Source organism: Mauremys reevesii, linkage group 1 (genome assembly GCF_016161935.1).
Source record: "Mauremys reevesii isolate NIE-2019 linkage group 1, ASM1616193v1, whole genome shotgun sequence".
Taxonomy (NCBI): Eukaryota; Metazoa; Chordata; order Testudines; family Geoemydidae; genus Mauremys; species Mauremys reevesii.
This window is the reverse complement of record NC_052623.1, coordinates 82905872-82919251: the sequence shown is the minus strand read 5'-3', so window position 1 is coordinate 82919251 and position 13380 is coordinate 82905872. Positions and strand designations below refer to the sequence as shown.

Below are 13380 nucleotides of genomic sequence, written 5' to 3'. Positions count from 1 at the left end.
AAAGCACCATATGCAAGCAGTTATTAAGCTTTGTCTATAACAACAAATTAGACAGACATACAAGCCAAACTTTCTGGCTAGCATACTACTGTGAAATAGTAAATGTCAATCAACTACTGGTACTCATCCTTAGCCTACTTAACCTGAAAATTACTTATTTACAAAGGGTGTGCTAAGACTTCTGACCCCTCCCTCCCCTGCAAATCTGTTAGTTCAGTGAAGCTGCAAGAAAGATGAAGTTGGCCTTTGACTTGCTATTTTTCTTGTCGGAAATGCTTGCATTAACCAACTTCTGAAAAATCTGTTGTTTCACTGCTATTTTTCTGGCTTTTTCTTTCCTTAGATTTTACACTCTTTCTCTTGTTACTCTTCAGATGCAGGTGAGGGTCTTTGTTAGTTGCATTTCAGCAGATGTTTAAAAGGGACACTAAACATTTGGAAGCCCAACCTTTGACCTGCCTGTTGTTTACACTATATTGTAGGTGTAAAAGTTGTTGTTTGGGTTTTGGGGAAGTTGGTGGGTATGCTGTTGTATTGCTGTTTTTAATTTGTGGTGAAGGTGCCTGGAACTCTGGGAAGGGGCTCTGTTCTGTACAGTTTAGGTAAATGCAAAAGCATTTATAAGATGGTGGGGAAAAAGTGATATTAGATAGTAATTGAAAAATGGTAGACCATCATGCCATTAAATGCTCTATTGTAAAGCCTGTTCTTGTGGGGTAGGGACAGGGGCGGCTCTAGGTATTTTGCCGCCCCAAGCATGGCAGGCAGGCTGCCTTTGGCAGCTTGCCTGCGGGAAGTCCCCGGTCCCGTGGATTCGGTGGCAAGCCTGCGGGAGGTCTGCCGAAGCCGCGGGACCAGCGGACCCTCTGCAGGCAGGCCACCGAAGGCAACCTGCTTGCCACCCTCGCGGCAACTGGCAGAGCACCCCCCGTGGGTTGCCGCCCGAGGCATGCGCTTGGCGTGATGGTGCCTGGAGCTGCCCTTGGGGAGGGGGCAGCGTTAAGGCTGGGAGTGCAGCCTTCACATTGACAGCCAAGACAGTGCCTAGTGATTTTTTGGAGCCCAGCGTTAGACCTTAAAGAGGCCAGATGCTAAGAAAGTACTCAGCCTCCCTTTCAAGGTGTCTGAAGATGAGCACCCAAAAAGTGAAAGAGGTAGGTGCTAAGCACTTCCTGGAAATCAGGCCCCTTTAAAGTGTCTGTCTCAGTTTTTAGGTGCCCTATTTTGGGCACCGTGAAAGGGATCCTGAATACTTTCTTGAAATCAATCCCCTTTAAGGTATCTCAAGTTGGGCACTCAAAAACTGAGTAATCTAAAATCATCTGTTGGCCACGATTTGTCAGAAGTGACATTTCTTAAGTCTTTGACTGTTAAACCATGTAGCTATTAATGTCTGCTTTGGGATGAATGGAACCCTCACTTCTGGTGCCTCTGCACGTGGTTCTCCTAGGGAAGAGAGGAACTGAATTTGGGAGGCACAAACTCATGTGTGGCCCAGAGCCAAGGCAACAGGAGTCAGACTATGGGTGGGCCAGTGAAAGGGTAAGTGGTAAGATCTAGGGCCAGAGGATTAGGGACACACATGGTCATTCGTGGAGTAGCTCTGTAAGCTGCTGTGTGGTCCTGGGGAATGAGGTGAGAGCATCTTCCTAAGAACCCAGCACAACTATTTGGCTTCAGTGCTTTGTTGATTGGATTTATTGTTGTTACCCAAGTAAAGTAATTATAGTTGATTAAAAAGGCATGATTGCATTATTTGCATGTGGAGAGATAAGAAGATCACTGGCCATAAGGATGGGATACTTCTGAAATATCAAGGGGATCAGAGGGTCTCTAAAAAGGAAGGAAGAAAAATAAACAAGGTAAAAGTGGCTGTATAGAGATAAGGCTGTAAGGAAGTTGTGATTTTTTTCGTTTAAAAGTTATAGCCACAGTTTTTAAACATGGTTTTGGTGTGGTTTTCCAAGGTATGCAGCCTGCCTGGCAAAGCAGGGCAGTGACACAGAAGAGATCCTGCATGACCTGCTTGACTCTCAAAGGCAAGCATGATGGAGGGGCAGCTGGACCAAATTTGAATGATGGAGGGGCAGTTGGGTCAAATTTCAGTGGGTGCTTGTCTGCACTTGAAATGCTACAACGGTATAGCTGCTCCTGTTGGCATAGGTAATCCACCTCCTCAAGAAGCGGTATCTATGTCAACGGAAGAATTCTTTTGTTAACCTAGCACTGGCCACACCAAGGAGTAGGTTGGGGTAGCTGTGTCAGGGGTGTGGATTTTTCACTCCCCTGAGACATGTAGCTGTGCTGATGTAAGTTCCCAGTGTAGACTTGCCCTGATTGATGTTGTGACCTTGCACATGGGGTTACAGTGTCATTCAAATTTTCAGCAACTATAAAAAGTTGCGGTGTGCGTTAAAAGTCATGGTTTCCACAACAAATTCACAGCCTGCTGTTTTCTATGGTTTTGATGCAAAACCAAACACTTATAAATGTGTGTACAAAGACTGCTGCAGTATTTCTCACAGTGACATTAGAAATGGTTGCAAGAACAGATTTATTTTCCTAACTCTGGTTGGAATATAGGTGTCTGAAGTTGTTGAACACTTGTGTTCTCTTCAAGGAGCAGGTGACGTGGAGTATAAGGACATGAATGAAGTGCTTTGAAAAGTACAAGGTGCCCCAAACCACATAACTGAGAGAGAAATTTCACTTAAGAAACCAAAGAGAAGAAGTAAAGCTGTCTGCTTTCCTGGATACTCTTAACAAGCTGTCCACACCAGTGTTCCCTCTAATTTTTCCCACCCATGTGCGGAATGAATTTTGTTATGTGCACCAATATGGAGGTGACGTGTGACACATCTTCGTATTGGTGCACATCACAAAATTCATGTGGCAGGGTGGGACTGAGGGGTTCGGAGTGTGGGAGGGGGCTCAGGGTTGGGATAGAAGGTTGAGGTGCGGGAGGGGTGAGGGCTCTGGCCAGGGGTGCAGGATCTGAGGTGGGGCGGGGGATGAGGGCCTCAGTGCTGGGCAGAGGGTTGGAGTGTGGAGGCATGAGGTCTCGGACTGGGGGTGCGGACTCTGGGGTGGGGCTGAGGGAATGAGGGGTTTGGGGTGCAGTGGGGAGAGAGGACTCCTTCCCCTCCCCCCCCAGCTCTCTCTCCCCACAGCAGTAGCTGGGTTGGGCTGGGCTGCTGAAGGCGGCACGGACCGAGGGACCTACTGGCCGCTGCTTCCAGCAGCTCCCATTGGCCTGGAGCAGTGATCCGTGGCCAGTGGGAGCCACGATCGGCCAGACCTGCGGACGCGGCAGGTAAACACACTGGCCCGGCCCGCCAGGGGCTTTCCCTACATAAGCAGTGACCCTGTTTGAGAAACCCTGGTATATTGCGTCAGTATCACCAAAGTATGTGATTTTTTTTGTTTTTTAAGTTTTATAGGTTTTGGTGTGTGTGTGTGTTTAAATAAAGTAAAAACCATGATATGGATATATTTGTCTTGGTGCCATCAGAACATCCTATCCCAAGAACCTGACAAGGACCCTCTTCACTACATTTCAGGAAGTCTGTATTAGAGATCCCTACATGTCCAAGCCTTAGGAGCTATGTTGCTTTCATTTCATGAGATGCACACAGAATGAGGCAGGCAAAGCTCCTTTTCTATCCACAGCTGTGTTTATATTTGGCAAACTGTATCTTTCCACTCTCCTCATGCTTCAAAATGGCTGAAAAGTTTTATTCTCCAACTTTCCAAAACAAACCCTCCCCTTCAGGCAGAGACCAAGCCTGGAAAATTTCATACCGAATGGTGAGAGTTTCTGAAAATTAAGTGGCTGCAAACAGGGGGTTAGAATGGCAATAATGGAGAATATTTTTTAAATTACATTTTGAACTACTTATTTTCATGTTACCTTAGAATATTATGTACATGTGGAGGGAACTATCTTTGAAAGTAGAAAATGTAGGGGGGTGGATGTAGGAATATGGAATCATGTTTAGGACACCATACATTTAGAGCTTTGGGAGAAACTTTGAAATATGTTGGAGCTCGCTAGATGTCTTGCCTTTTTTAGTTAATCTGGGTGTGAACTTAAATAAATAATTGTACAGCATTTGGTAATATTCATGCAACAAAATCTGTTTCCAGTGTACTCCAAGTGAAAAAGAGGTGATATATACCATATAGATCCGGCTCCTCCCTTCTTTAGAAGCTTCTGGATGTGCTGCCATAGACAATCCCTCCTGCCTCCTGTTTAATGATCCTCCAAATTATCCAGATTTCACCACTACCATGGAGGCCATTCCTTCTGCCCTGAGGCCCTAATCCTCCTTTGATCACCCATATTCCCACTACTAAGGGCACATAAACACATAGAAGTGCACGTATAAAAATCCTGAAAACCTACTAAACCAAAACACTGCATTGCACATGCAATTCTCCTCCTAGGGAGAGGTTAAGAGAGAAAACAAACCATATGTGACTGATGTTAGTCATGTCACTTACTGCACTACTGGAAGGCACTCAGATACTATGGCAATGTGGACTGTATAAAAAACTATAGATAATAGAATTAATACCTCTTGATTAGATATCTCCAATCCTCTCTGGATCTTGCATGCATCCACTGAGATAAACCCTGTGGTTGACAGACTCCAAGACTGCTTTTTAATTATTTCTGATTTTTTCGACTTTTTTGTAGCAATGAGCAATGTGATTCAGATCAAGTAAGAACTTGATCCAAACCTTTTTGAGCTATAAATATCCAGTGGTGAGCTGGAGCCAGTTCGCACCGGTTTGCAAGAACTGGTTGTTAAATTTAGAAGCCATTGTAGAACCGGTTGCTAAAGGGGCGGCCCGGCTTCCCCAGGGGGCAATTTAAAGGGCCTGGGGCTCCCAGCAGGGGCTGGAGCCCCAGGCCCTTTAAATTGCCACCAGAGCGCCACTGCTGGAGCCCTGGGGTAGGGCTGCGGGGCTCTAGGGGCTATTTAAAAAGTCCGGGGTTCCTGCTGCTTCTATCGCCCCGGCCCTTTAAATAGCCCCAGAGCCCTGGGGAAGCAGTGGGGCTCTGGCGGCTATTTAAAAGGCTGGGGTGGTAGAAGCAGGGGAGCCCCGGGCCCTTTAAATAGCCCCCAGAGCCCTGGGATAGTGAGGGGCTCCAGGGGCTATTTAAAGGGCTGGGACTCCAGCTGCCTCTGCTGCCCCAATCCTTTAAATAGCCGCCAGAGCCCCACCGCTTCCCCAGGGCTCCGGCAGCTATTTAAAGGGCCGGGGCAGTAGAAGCAGGGGAGCCCTGGCCCTTTAAATAGCCCCCGGGGCCCTGGGCTGCTGCTGCTAACCTGGGGGCAGGGAACTTGTGGGTTCTGAGTGGGACAGTCAGGGGCAGGACGTGGGTTGGGGTTGGATGTGTGTGTGGGGGGAAGACAGGCACGTGGGGCTTGTACTGTACTTATCGCACAGTTCCCTATCGGGTCTTTGACGGCACTTCGGCAGCAGGGCGGGGTCTTCACTCGCTCCGGGTGAAGGACCTGCTGCCAAAATGACGCCGAAAACCCGGAGCGACTGAAGACACCCCCACGCAGGCCGAAGTGCTGCCGAGGACCCGGTAGGGAACCGGTTCTTAGGATTTTGGGAGCTCATCACTGGATCTAAAAGCATTTCACACCAATGCCCAAACAGAAGGGCCAAAATACCATGGCTGTTTCTGTGGCCCAGTTAGTGTTCTTATAATATATCTAGCTAAAAAGATTGAGATAAAGAACTGGGCTATGTAGTGCTAAATTGAATCTTGAAATCTTTTATTCTCAGCTCACTGCTACTCTGTATCAGTATGCCGTGCAGACTCTGTGACTTGTTTTGATTTGAACTTGAGGTAAACTTTAACACTTGGGAAGAAGCATGAATTTGTGTTTGTAACACCAGGCTAGGAATTGGGAGAGTTGTGATCTGTTCCTGTCTCTGTAACTGACTTATACTATACTTGGGAAAGTTACTTAGCTTTTCTGCACCTCAGTTTCCACATCTGTAATTGGGAATGATAACGTTTGTTTCAGAAGCAGCGGGTGAGCTAAATTAAACTTTGTAAGATGCTTGAAGATCCTTGGATAGAGGAAACATTTGTTGATGATGATGATAATAAAAACACTGTTCTTTAAAACACTTACCATCACCTTCAAGAATGGAAGGTGCTGTAAAGAAGCTTTTTTTATTTATTCATGAGTAATCAGACTTTTGATATATTTCCTAGTTCTGGGATTCAGAATTTGAGGCAAGCCAGGTGCTGCTATTTCCATGTTAAGCTTTGATTAAAGGACCTTTTTTTTTCCCAATAAGAGTTGGTGAGACTGTACCAAATCAGAAGTCTGTTCTTAACACTTGTCATAATGCATAAATAGCTTTGCTCAGAACATACTGTGAGCTCTGTCTTGTTATGCCTGTTGGACACATGAAAAGAGTTAAAGGAACCAGCCTCTCCAGACTCATTTTCAATATTTAATTCTATTCTATTCTAATTATCTAGTGTTAAATATTTGAAATTGGAGAATAAATATTTGAAAAAGGGCTCAGGGCAGCGGGTTGGGGTGCACAGGGGTGCAGGGTGCAGCAGGGAGCTCAGGGCAGGGGGTTGGGGTGCAAGAGGGGTGCGGTGTGTATGAGGGGGCTCAGGGCAGGGGGTTAGGGTGCAGGGGGGTGCAGGGTGTACAGGGGGGCTCAGGGCAGGGGTTGGGGTGCAGGAAGTGTGCTGGGTGCACGAGGGGGCTCAGGGCAGGGAGTTGGGATGCAGGAGGGGTGCAAGGTGCAAGCAGAGGATTACACAAAATTTTCTTTTAATATATTTCTCTTTATTTTGCTTGCATTATGGAGTTTCATCTTCCAGTATATACTGAGTTTATATAGACAGTAGCAAAAGTCAATGTATCCCTTTTTCAAATATTTATTTATTTATTTTGTAGGTTTCACTAGAGAGATTTTGTCCTTTTAAATAAGATAGTTAACTTTGTAGCAAAACAGTGCAATAGACATAAAACAAAGATTATTATTAGAGTGTAAATCTTGTGCACAATAATTCTTTAGGTTGTCCTTTGGTACTTGAGAAATTCTGCTCACTCAGGCTGAGTAACTCCTCTTTTATTTTTCTTTAGAAAAGACAAGGAAAATAATATTTCCTTTTCATTATCACCATGGTAAGGAGCAGAGAGGAGACTTTGTGTTGGGGCTGGTAAAATTTCCATGATAATTTTGCAAGACTGCAATAGGTCAAATTTTGGTCAGTGCTTTGAAAATGACCTAACCATCTGCCAGATCAGCACACCTGTTTGCTGCAAAAGCAGTGTTGATCTGTGCCCATATTCTTTCTGACTGCAGTGGCTTGTAGGCTGTGTAGACTGCTTTTGCTGAGGTCATGTGAACCATGCCCAGGAATTGCCCTGCTCTGCACCTGGCGACAGGGCATGTGGTGTAGCATTTCTGTAGGAAACAGAATACTGTAGGAGCGACTAACTTCTGCCCTTGTTGGGTGCAGATTTTCTGACAGCCACTTACATACAGCACCATTATCCTGGCTTTTTATCATGTGGGTGATGTTTATCTCTAGAGCAGGAGTGGGCAAACTTTTTGGGCTGAGGGCCACAACTGGGTGGGGAAATTGTATGCAGGGCATGGGGTTGGGGTGTGGGAGGGAGTGCAGGGTGTGGGAGGGGTGTGGTGTGCAGGAATGGGCTCAGGGCAAGGGATTGGGGCAGAGGAGGGGTGTGGGTTGTATGAGTGGGATCAGGGCAGGGGGTTGGGGTGCAGGAGGGGTGCAGAGTGCAGGCAGGGCAGGGTTGCGGACTGCGGGACGGGGCTCAGGGCTGGGGGTTGGGGGGCACTGGGGTGCTGAGTGCAGCATTGAGCTCTGGACTGGGGGTGGGGGTACTGGAGGGATGCGAGGTGTATGAGGGGGCTCATGTCAGGGAGTTGGGGTGCAGGAGCGGTGTGGGGTATACAAGGGGGCTCAGGGCAGGGGTTGGGGTGCAGGAGGGGTGCGGGATGTATGAGGGGGCTCAGGGCAGGGGGTTGGGGTGAAGGGGGTGCAGCAGGGAGCTCAGGGCAGGGGGTTGGGGTACAGGAGGATTGTGGGGCATATGAGGGGGTGCAGGGCAGGGGGTTGGGGTGCACAGGGGCCCAGGGTGCAGCAGGGAGCTCAGGGCAGGGGATTGGGATGGGGCAGAGGGCTCAGGGAAGGGAGTTGGGGTGCACAGGGAGGTCAGGGCAGGGTTGTGGGGTGCAGGAGGGATGCGGGATGTACAAGAGGGCTCAGGGCAGGGAGTTGGGGGTGCAGGAGGGGTGTGAGGTGCAGGCAGGGGGCTTAGGGCAGGGAATTGGGGGATGGGGTTCAGGAGGGGTTCAGGCTCCAGTCTGGTGCCACTTACCTAAAGCGGCTCTGGGGTGGCAGTAGCGCGCACCGGTGCCAGGGCAGGCTCCCTGCATGCCTGCCCTGTCCCCGGTCCCGTGCCACTCCAGGAAGCGTGCGGCCCCTGGGGGTGGGGAGGCGGAGGGCTCCGCGTGCGCTGCCCTTGCCGCGCCTCCGGGTACCTCCCCCGAAGCTCCCATTGGCCGCGGTTCTCCCTTCCCGGTCAATGGGAGCTGCGGGGGGTGGGGCCTGAAGGCAAGAGCAATGCACAGAGCCCCCCGCCTCCCTGCCTGGGGACTGCAGGGACCTGGTGCCAGCCGCTTCTGAGAGCAGCGCGGGGCCCACGGTGCCACGGGGGGCAATCCCGTGGGCTGGATCCAAAGCCCTGACAGGCTGGATCCGGCCATAGTTTGCCCACCCCTGATCTAGAGCCTCCTGTAATCTGTGGCCATGAGGATTTGTGCTGACTTCACCTCTTTGTAACAGAATTGTGCTCCAGCATCTGAGTTTTCATTTAAAAAAGGTAGCCTTATGTTTGCCAAGAAAACCTTCCAAACTTGAACAAAGAATGTAAAGTGATGTGAGTGGTGTGTATCAACAATTTGAAAGCTAGTTCGGAGAGGTATGCACTGCCCCCCATTCATCCTATTTGGATTTTAACTGTGAAACAAACTCATCGTTGTTTAACAACTTGGCTGCTGATTGTTTGACCAGAACGTATTGCTAATTTCGTCCTTGTACTCCCAAACCATCTCTTCTTCCCAGGTGCAAGGAGCACCAACTGGTTTCAAAACCAGCTCCTTCTTAATCAATTTCATCGTAGCACTTGCACATTTTCAGTATAAAGTTCAATAGTGCATTGAAAATAGAAAAAAAATATAAGGGCAGAGGAAATGGAGTCATTTAATATCAAATAAATAACAAGGAAGTGATTGTACTTGGCTCTTTTACATTTAATTCAGTCAAAACTTAACTTCCTTTTAAAAATGTATTTGAAGTTGCCACAGAATCTGAAGAGTGTCAGTGTAGCAGAATCCAGCAGAAGTTAAGTCAAGCTTGCTGCAGAGTCTGTGACACCATGTTTATGTCTCCTTGTTTTGAAGTACTGCCACAAGAATAATCTGAAGGTAGCATACTGCATATTTAAATTTGTAGGCCTCCCAGATCTATCCTGAATGCAAGTTAGAGCTCTCCTGTATCCTCTCAAAAAAACGCAAAAGGCTTCACTATTTATTTTTTATAATACACTCGGTTTGTGGGCTTGAGTGTGTCCCTTTATCTGGCATCCTCTTTTGGATTGAACAGCCTTCTGGGCACAATGGTGAGTCATCCATCTGTGCACAGGGTAAGAAGGTTTTCATGAATAATATCATTGCAGTATGTACTCATAATTTGGCTATTTCTGCTAAGTATGTATTTATATTACACAGGGAAAACTGCAGAAATATAATGTAATTAAACAAATTGGCCTCCCCTGCACACTACAGGATAGATGTAATTTCTACGCATAAAAGTTCCCACTGGAAGGTGCATGAGGTAAGAGTCCATCTAGAATGTTCTCTGTTACACCTACTCCCCACTTTCTCAGAGACCCAGTCTCTGCTCTGGGTGGAGTTCTCTTTACTACTGTGCCGTGGGAAATGTAAATGAAACGCCAGATCTTTCTACGGAATAAGTCACTGCTGAAATATAATGTTTTGTCTTAATGGATATTAAACAAATATATACATCCTTCTTCCAGTGAAGTTTTATAATGTCATTCCTGTTTAGGGTTGCCAACTTTCTGATTACAGAAAACCGAACACCCTTGCCCTGCCCCTTCTCCAAGGCCCCGCCCCTGCTCACTCCATCTCTCTCCCTCCGCCGCTCGCTCTCCCCCACCCTCGCTCACTCGCTCATTTTCACCATGCTGGGGTAGGGATTGAGGTGCAGAAGGGGTGAGGGCTCTGGCTAGGGGTGTGGGGTGTGAGGTGGGGCCGGGAATGAGGGGTTTGGGGTGAAGGAGGGGGCTCGGATTGAGGGGTTTGGTGTGTGGGTGGGGGCTCAGGGCTGGGGCAGGGAGGGAGTTTGGGATGCGGGCTCCAGGTGGCGCTTATCTCTGGTGGCTCCTGGGAAGCATCAATATGTCCCTCCGGCTCCTAGGTGCAGGGGCAGCCAGGGGGCTCCATGCACTGCCTGGTCCACAGGCCTGGCCAATGGGAGCTGCGGAGCTGGTGCTCGGGATGGCGTCTGCACCACGGGCAAGGCCAGTGCGCTGAGTCCTCCTGGCCGCCCCTGCACCTAGGAGCTGGAGGGACATGCTGGCCACTTCTGGGAGCCATGCGGAACCACCCACTGCAGCCAGTCAGACTTTTAGTGGCCTGGTCGGCTGTGCTGACCAGAGCTGCCAGGATCCCTTTTCGACTGAGCATTCCAGTCGAAAACCGGACACCTGGCAACCCTGTTGCGCTGTTTACATCATAGTCTGTCTCTCCTCTCTTACATTTTCCTGATAGGTGAAACATATTTGAATGATAGAGGTTTAATAGCATGATCTCAAAGTTATGTAGGTTTGTGCTTCTACCTTATTGGACAACAGGAAGAGGGAGGGATGGAAGCCCATGATCACTAAAGGATTAAAATAATTTTATTTAAATAAATACCTCAAATGAGCACCATTGACTCATATTTCAGTACACTTGGACTAGTATACTCTACATTTCAAAAGTATATAAGTCTACAGCATGCTCCATTACTTTCTTTAATTATAGTTTACAACTTGTTTCCTCACTTTGTGTGAGCTAATTGCTATATGCAGTTTTGAGATTTTCACCAGTATATTATAAGAGCTACATGCAATAAGAGAGAAGTTTCTATTCAGTGCATTGTCTGCCTTTTATTTTTCCAGGAATATTTTGTGGGGAGGAGACTGGCTGCTAAAGTGGACTAGTGCCTTTTACATCTGCAATTCAGATCAGAACTAAAATAAGCCATTCTTGTTCAGAGTGGATATGTGTGTGCATCATAAATATTTCCACAGTCTGGCTCAGTTTGAGAATTAATAGTTCCTATTTAGTAGGAGGGATTCAATGCTAAAATATTAGTCTTTCATAAGAACCACAAATTTATCCCCAATTTTTTTTTCATTCAGATTAATTCCCAAAGGGATTTTTTCCCTGTTTAGTTTTACTGGACGTCATCTTTCAGCCTTTGTATTTGGTCCTTAAAATCTGGTGGCCAAAACCACTAGATTCTAAACATATAGGGACAAATTCTGCTGGTGTTACACCCTGGTGTGGTCCTATTAAAGCCAATGAGACTGCACAAGTAAGGTGAGTAGAGCCTCTTCTGTTAAATCCATCAATCTGATACTGAGAAGTAAAGAAATAACCAGTAGCCAGTGGTAGGGACAATCACTTTTTAGTGCATTATTTTCTGCTTTTTCATTTTACCTTTCCAGAATTATCTCCTATTCCAGTGTGTTTCAGGGTTATTTTCATTCAAAATGATTTATGGCTTTCAGATATTGATTGGCAAGGATGTAATTTATGTTCTGCTTTTTTAGAGGCAGCCATGTATACATTAGAGGGAAACTAAGTTAACTAACAAGTGTCTGTCTGAGAGCTATACTGATATTTGTGATGCTGATTCATAAGTACACAGGGTTGGTTAGATGCTCTGAGGGCCTCAAGCAAAAGCAATGCCCTGAGTTTCTTTAGGGAATGCTAGGGAGTTTCCTCCATCTTTGGTCATGAGTGAGAAGGGTGAGATTTACCATCCTTTGCGATGACAAGACAGCACAAGACAGAGGGCTCTGAAATGGTCGTTTACACTGCTTATTTGGAAGGATGGCAGTACAGACACAAAGATAGAAGTAAGCAAAGAGATGTGGGCTTGGGCATCATTAACAAATGGAGAGGGCAAAAATTAGTGTTTCACAAATGGAAAAGGAAAAAAAATCAATAGGGAAAGAGTTATTTTCAATTTAAAACTGTAAGAGTTTGGATTAGGATCCCTCATGAATTCATGCTTTCCTGTTTTCATGTGAGTGTTTCACAAGTTCCTACTGTTGAAGAAATATAGCCTGCATACCGCAAAGAACGTTTGCTGTTCCATTGGCTCTTTAACTATAAAGGCTTTTCTCACCGTTTTTTTTTCTTATCTGTTTGAGAATGCCTAATCATTCTTATTTAAGTCAGTTTAATTAACTGATGTTTAGTTCTTCATATAGAAGCATTTGTATTTATTAAGCTTTCACCATGAAGTCCACCAGCCTTCTCCTAGAACATGTTTTGACAATATTTAAAGCACACGAATCAAACTGTAGTTATTGATCTGTGTTTGTTTCTTTTCAACAGACTGTGGTTCCATCTGGCCACCTGATGGTAAGAATGCCCTTCTATAGCATTACCAATGTTTTAAATGAAATTATGGCACTCTGCTCTGCAATGTGGTATGTGCCTCCTAAAGAGTACCTGAGTGGGTGATATAATCACAGGGCATTCAGCCACTCTTCCCTTGAATACACCAACCTGTTGGGCACCGTGCCATATTTTCAATTCAAAATTCAGACTTTGTCAAATCTATCACAGTAGTAGTATTGCCAAAACTATTATACCATTCCTGTAATGGAGGTAACTCCAGTTGCACTGTGCTACCTTTCTAGTCTATTTCTGTCTAATGCAGGGGTGGGCAAACTTTTTGGCCTGAGGGCCACATCTGGGTATTTAAATTGTATGGCGTGGGGCTGGGGATGAGGGGCTTGGGGTGCAGGAGGGTGCTCTGGACTGGGATTGAGGGGTTCAGAGGGCAGGAGGAGGATCGGGGCAGGGGGTTGGGGTGTGGAGGAACTCAGGGGTGCAGGCTGCAGGTGGTGCTTACCTCAAGCAGCTCCCAGAAGCAGCGGCATGTCTTCTCTCTGGCTCCTATGCAGAGGCGTGGCCCGGCAGCTCTGCACGCTGCCCCATCCGCAGGCACTGCCGCTGCAGCTCCCATTGGCAGCAGTTTCTGGC

General features: G+C 46.9%; 1 protein-coding gene across 6 annotated transcripts in view; it reads left to right on the top strand.

Annotated features, from left to right (window-relative positions):
- Positions 1-13380, top strand: part of KLF12 (Kruppel like factor 12) — a 386124-nt gene that overhangs the window by 48128 nt on the left and 324616 nt on the right. Inside the window, exon 1 of one of the 6 annotated variants that reach the window (XM_039481380.1) lies at positions 12731-12753. The exons of the other annotated variants lie outside the window; for them this stretch is intronic. The gene's annotated coding sequence lies outside the window, so the exon portion shown is untranslated. Of the gene's footprint in view, positions 1-12730; positions 12754-13380 lie in introns of those variants that run through there. 6 annotated transcript variants of the gene reach the window in all.